The sequence below is a fragment of the Thunnus maccoyii genome, chromosome 7 (assembly GCF_910596095.1).
Source record: "Thunnus maccoyii chromosome 7, fThuMac1.1, whole genome shotgun sequence".
NCBI lineage: Eukaryota > Metazoa > Chordata > Actinopteri > Scombriformes > Scombridae > Thunnus > Thunnus maccoyii.
The window spans coordinates 428,933-435,977 of NC_056539.1; positions in this window are offsets into that span (position 1 = coordinate 428,933).

Genomic DNA, 7,045 nt, shown 5'->3' on the forward strand with positions numbered 1-7,045 from the left:
ACACAGTGCAAATACTGAATAGCTTAAAGCATGCCAGCCATAAATCATATCAAAAATGGGGTTTGGTTGATATAATGAAAATAACAATGATTAGAACTGTGAGTCTCTTTCACTAATATACTATAGATTCTTATGAAATGACAGGTTCACAATTTTTTCAAGCCTGTCTTAAAACAACAGTCAGGTGTCCATATGAACAGTGAAAGAGGTTTTCCTTGCTGTAATCATTCCTCCTGTTCATACTAAATATTAAAAGATCGCCTTCAAATGTACTTTCAATGTATGTGATGGGTGCCAAAATCCACAGTGTGTCTACACAGTCATTTAGTGCAAAAATGCATTTAAAAGTTGATGTGAAGCTTATATTCAAGATTTAGTTTATTGTCATTTTCGTGTGTGTTTGCATACATAAAAATACGAAATGCTGTTCCTCCAACAACAGAAAGGATAAAGAAAGTACATGTCTCAGTTTGATGTAGCACCGACGGGGGAGTGAAATAATCCATTTTACTGTCCAGAGAACATTAGGCAGCATAATTGTTGGAACTGCTGGTTTGTATGAGCTAGCAGTTAGCCTAGCTTGCACTCCTATGCGCTTGCCCAGCTTCCGCGTCCTATCACATTGCTTTTGATGTTTCCTGTCCAGTGCAGCTCCAGGCAAGGTCGTGGTCTCCTTTGGGTTCACTGGGGGTAGCAGACCAAGCTTGCTCAGCTGATTTAGGTCCCCCAGCCAGTATTTCTTGTAGCAAAAGTCTTTGTTATGAATGTCCAAAACAAACTGACAATCATAGACATATTTCCCTTGCACTCCACACGATGACACAGATGTAGACATAAACATAGACAAAGACACTGCATAGTCAGGACTAGGAGAGGCCGAGGCAGATATTGTTATATTGTTGCGCCGAGAGGGAGAGAGAGAGAATACCACCAACAAGGGCCCCTTAATTTCTCTTGTCTTCACAAAATAACTCTTCTGTTAGCTTCCTCAGTGCTTCTCCTTTGGAATGTTGGTAACAGCGGCAGTTAGCAGTTGACAGCTAGCTAGTTGTTTTGATTTTAAAAAATATATCCAAAGATGGTATTTCCTCTTCTGTTCTTGCTGATTAATGCTGTTACCTCTTCTTTAGAGTCTTTTCTGAAGATTATTTTTTGCAAAATGTCCCACTTTTTAGGTCCAAGTTTGAGATGTATTCAGGAGCCCATCTCTGGTGAAGCCACTCTCTCATTCCAGGCTGGCTTTTATGAGGCTTCAGTAGTCTGAGTTAGTCATATCAAGTGGATATCTGCCACATTTACAGTCTTTTTAGCATCAAATTTGCTTTTTGTGTTTCCTCAGACAGTGTTTCTGAAGCTTCATATTAGCTTCAGATCCAGCCTGGTCACCAGAATAAAACATTGGCATTGTATGTTTCTGCAAACCACGGATACGTTGAATATCTATGCTTCAGCACATGTAATACGTAGTATATCAACATTTCAACAAGATGTATCTTATCAACATTTCTAAAATACATATCATATCAACATTTCCAGAATAAGTTACATATCATATTAACATTTCTAGAATACGTACGCTGAGATTTTGTTCTACAGTTGCTGCCCATGTTGTTTGTCATTTTTAACCATAAGCTGCATAAAGGCATAATCACACCAGTTGAATAATTCATCAAGGCCGTGACAGCTAAATGAACTATAAAAAAGTGTTGTACAAACATGGAAAACTGCCTATCTGGGTAGATTTCTGCCCTATATGACAGTGATTACACTAATGGGGAAAGGACACACCACTATGTAAAGATGATCAAAGAAGCTGCCAGTTACTTGTTTTTACATTTAAAGAATTAAAATCCACTTGTGAATACATTTGCTCTGACTCACAGCTGCAGTTGCTGACAGTGTGCTCACTGCCTCTTCTCATGAAAAAGTCCAGTTCCACTTTGCACTGCAGCTCCACTCTGGGTTTTCTCTGCAGCCTAATGTGCCTCTGATCTCCTCTTTCCTCCGCCATTTCAAACAGCTGCCTTCAGCCTGCCCTGTGATGGAAGAAGACAGAGCTCAGTGGGCTCAGTTTACAGGAGAGCAGAGGAGGGAGGGAGAGAGTGTACAGAGATCAGACAAGAGGTGAATTACAGCAGAAGCAACAGTGACTGGAACAGAAAGGAAAATCTAAATTTATTTGCAGAGTCATGTTTAAAATACACATGATTGGGCATTGAAGACATTTGATTTTAAATCTGTCTTAAACTCTATCATTCATTGCAACATTAGAAATGGTTGATAATTCATCAGTTTTTTAACCCAAACTTGAACTGTTCAGGGGAGCTTAGGTCTCTCCATTGGCAGCCTTAAAATTCAAACACTGGTGGAGACCAAACAGAGCTGAGAGGAGAGTGAGTAATGAACTTAAATTCACCAGGTGGACACAAACATGACTCCAAGTGAAAGATAGTGTTACTTTATGTCTGCTGAGTAATTGTATGCTAACATATAAGTCAGAGGACTTAAGTAAGGTGATAAAACAGACCTTTCTTGATCTGTGTTCTTGTCTGTTCCTGAGTTGTCATCGACTTGTGAGTTTAAATTGCACTAAGCTCACTGCTGCTTTTGGTATAGTGGTTGGGAAGAAACTATCACTGAGGAACATTGTTCACATGGCTACCTGCAGTATGCTTATGGAGTTACTTTTGTGTCTTTATTATGCAATCAAACAGAATAGGTTTGCAATCAAAAAATAGATTTGAGAGTAAAACTATTGTCACTGCAATCTAAAAATGTTTTATTGCAAGTAAAATAAATTTGTTATTAAAATGCAAATCAAAAACTTTTCTTTGCGAATCCAAAGTTTTGTTTGAGAATCCAAGTTTTGTTTGAGAATTTTAAAGTTTTGCTTGCTGAATTTCGTGGGCGGGACCTACACTGAAAGATGTAAGACATGCCTCTATTGGCCAGTCTTGAACGGAGTGACAGCTTGGCAACATCCACAGTTAGTAAACGATCTGTGGGTAACTAGCCAATTGAGCTAAGCTAGCAGCTACAGACTGACAAAATAATATATATATATTCTTAACCCATTACACTCATTTACACCCATTAAACTTTTGGATTCACAAACAAAACTTTTGGATTTGCAAAGAAAAGTTTTTGATTTGCATTTTAATCACAAATTTATATTATTTGCAATAAAACATTTTTTGATTGCAGTGTTGATAGTTTTGATTGCAAACCTATTCTGTTTGATTGTATAATAAAGACACAAAAGTAACTCCATATATGCTCAGTAGAAGCTTTCCATCATTAGCATGTAGCTTATCAGCTAGATGACCTCTCATCATCATTGTAACAAGGGGGGCAGAGGGCTGATTACAGAGATCAGTCTGTTATAGCATGCAGCGATTTATTAGATATATTACATACATATTGACATTAGTGCTGTTTGCTTAATTGGAGCATGAATTACAATAACTTGTAAGAGAAAAAGAAAAATATTTCACAATGGGAGCTAAATATAATGAAAAAAGTTACACTGCACTGCCTTAATACATACTTTTGCATAGTTCAATAGTATGACCTTTGCTGACCTTTGTTGGAGATGAGATGCAGGAGAAATTATCCTTGTAATTTGTGTGTGCTCCCCTTTCCTCAGCAGAAACAGTTAACTGAGGCACTCTTTACTTTTTCACTGTAGTCCATAAACAGTAGCGTTCTTCAGTGTGTCTGTCCACTGTCAATCCACTGCTGCCCCCTGCTGTCAGGCTGTCACAGCTACACGTAATGCAGATAAAACATAGTTTAAATGACCCTGCAGTCAACTACATGTGAATTGGATAACTGGACATAGACAGAAACACAACAAGAGCATCCTTCTTCATACCTGTAGTTTGAGCAGCCAGTGGTTGATTCACATGACAACTTGATAACTTATATTTCTGCTTCTTCACAATTCTCCAAGAGGCTGTGTTGTTCTCTAGCATTATTATTGTAAAAATATAACAGTAAGACCTGCCTGTTTTGATGATGTGGATGTAGGTGCAATAGGATTCAGGAATTTGTAGGATTCGTAGGTTTCAGTAAAATTCTAATGAAAAGTAAAAGGTCTACTAAACTATCTTTGTAATTTATCAGTACTTTTGTTTTTGTGACATGACAGAAAAATGAATTGAGTTCTGTCTTAATTCAATTTGAACTCTAATCACCTCAACAACATCAAAGGACCCTCCTACACAGAGTACAACATCAGTGAGGAGGTTAGAGAGGGAGTACAGCAGGTCCTGGGCACAAATAGGGGATGATGAGAATCTCAGACTGACTTCAGACCAGGACAGACACTACACCAACTGTCTTCGAGTCATAATGAGTCAACACACAAACCATTTAACATGACCACCAGACCAAAACCACTCAAGATCATCAACCAGGAGTCAGTGGATAACTAGAGAAAGAACAAGGACAACATCTTTTAACAGAGTTACAATTTCCCTTCATATACAGCCACCTGTCACATGATAACAAGTGAACTGTCTCTATTCACAAAATTCTATTCTCTATTATCTATCTATCAATACTCTATTCATGAAAATCATGAGATGCAGTTGAAAGCTATGAAAAAAAAACAAATAAGAAGATTTTGAGTTAAAATTATGTAAAACTATAGAAAAGGGAGTTTTGTGACATCTATACTCATCCAATTCTTAAGATAAAAAATATCTCTGCTGGATGGCCCTGTATTGTGTTGTAGCAAAAGCTGAGCCAGGTTAATCTTTTCTAGACTCTAAAAGACACCCAGTCGTCTCACTGAAATGCATGATGGGGCTGCAAATGTCAGTCTGAACACAGCTTTAAAATGCTCAGTACACTCTTATCAAATGTGTTCACATGACTCTAAACTTTCCAAGTTACATAGTAGGCTAGCAACAGTCCATGTCTCAGGTTGGATTACCAAAAAGGTAAAGCAGACAACTTCACAAGAGTGCAAGAAGCTCAGGGGCCCCTAGAAGCTCCACATTATGTGTCTGTTGGTTTGCAGTACTATGATATGGTGATTCATTTAGAATGAATATACACTAAACTTTCCATTAACTGAGATGATAAGGGCCATAAGATCCTGCAGTATCTTGAAGTTGGGCCCTGTGTCACACACACATCCATGTAATTTAATTTCATGATATCTTCTCTGGTGCAGACATACACCATGCTTATACTGTATATTCATTTTATTTTATTTTAAAAACAAGCCAGAGTTGGGGGATTTCAGCCCTGCTTTGAAACAGCTAGTCCACTCTGTCTCTGATTCGCTCCTGCCTTTACCTGCAACCAAACAAATCCCTCCCACCTTCATACTTCTGCTCTGGCTGATTGGCAGGTGTATCAGCTACTCATTGGCTGCAAAGCGTCAGCTTTACGTTCGCTCCAGTTCACTAACCAATCAGTTGTCTTCAACAATCGCAACGCCATACGGACCCTACGGACCGCCATGTTGGTGAGGGACTAATAACCACAGCACTGTTTGCGCTCCTTTAAATCTCACTGGGACCACAGAGCAGTATTTTTCTTAATCAGTTTTATAAAAGAAATATGATAAATAAATATTTTTTCTCACAGTGTTTTCTTCCCTTTTCCAATTAAGCTTTTATTAATTTGTATTTCCTGAATTATCAGTGTTTTAATGTAATATTTATCATTTATTTCTGAAATTAATTATTGAATTATTATTGAAATGAATAATATTCTATACATCATTCTATGTGCTACAGAGAACAGTTTCACATGAACATGATTTAAATAGCCTACCTCCATGAACACCTCTCCCCCATTTCCTTCACGAGTCCTCCTGTCCTTCTCTCCACCTTTTTTTTCTTGGCCATTCTGTCTCCCCTTCTTCCCCTTCCCCGTCATCCTCTCTTACCCATCACCACCTCACCTCACCTCCCTCCATGCCTCTCTCTCTTTCTCCCTTTCACCCTTCCCCTCTCTTTCTCTCCCTTTCTCCGTTGCCCTCTCTCATTCTATCTCACTGTAAAGAGCTGTACCTAAAAAACACCAGCACATACAGACTTGCACAAAGAATAATGAATAACAATGAGACCAATTAGGAAAATAACATAAACATATTAGAAACATATTTAGATAAGCAGATATTATAGACTATACACACCCTGACCTAACTAGTAGTTGCCATATTAGTGATAGTTGTGCTACTAAGTAGTAGTTGTAAAACAGTCATAGCAGTCATAGCAGTAGGAGATGCAACAGTAACAACAGTGGTAGCAACAGTAATATTATAATCAAAGTAAAAGCAGCAGTTATGTGTATAACGTACAGGATATAGTTGCAGCAGTAGTAGTGGTAGTCTGTATCACTTAAAGTACCAGTGCCAGGGTACTGTAACCTAAGTACTCATCTTTACCTACCCAGGAATCAGTAATGGTTTGTTTGCAGTAGCTAGTTGTTGTACAGGTTGCATTGGTTGCAGTATAGTTGTGACTACAGCAACAGCATTTTCAATAATTGCTGCTTTGACAATAGGTTAGTAGTTGCAGGGACAGTATCAGCTGCAGTAGCTGTTTAAGGTGCAATAACAGTATTACTTGCACTGCTTAATACTTGAGTAAAATAATTTGTGGTCAAGTACAATACTCATTTACAATACTTTTTTACATTAATTTTGTGTACTTGCACTTTGCTTCAGTAAATCCACTTTGTGCAGCTGTATACTTGGAGCGAAGAGGTTTTTGCTTATCCCATGACTGTTACTTGATAATAAAGATTCAAATAAAGTGTCGACAAGTAACCTGATGCATATAATGAAGTCAAAAATATGATGCATTGATTGAACATGATAATTGGTAGATCCAGTTACCCAACAGTATTAAGCACCACCTGGACCAGCTACAGCATTAAAATGGAACCACATTTATTGCTTCAATAATTGAACAGTCTGGGAGTCATTTTGTAAAATTACTGTTTTTTAGCACATTTCGTTGCCAATGAAAAATAACTTTTACTGAAGTACATTTTTGAATGCATATTACTTGTAATGGGGTAT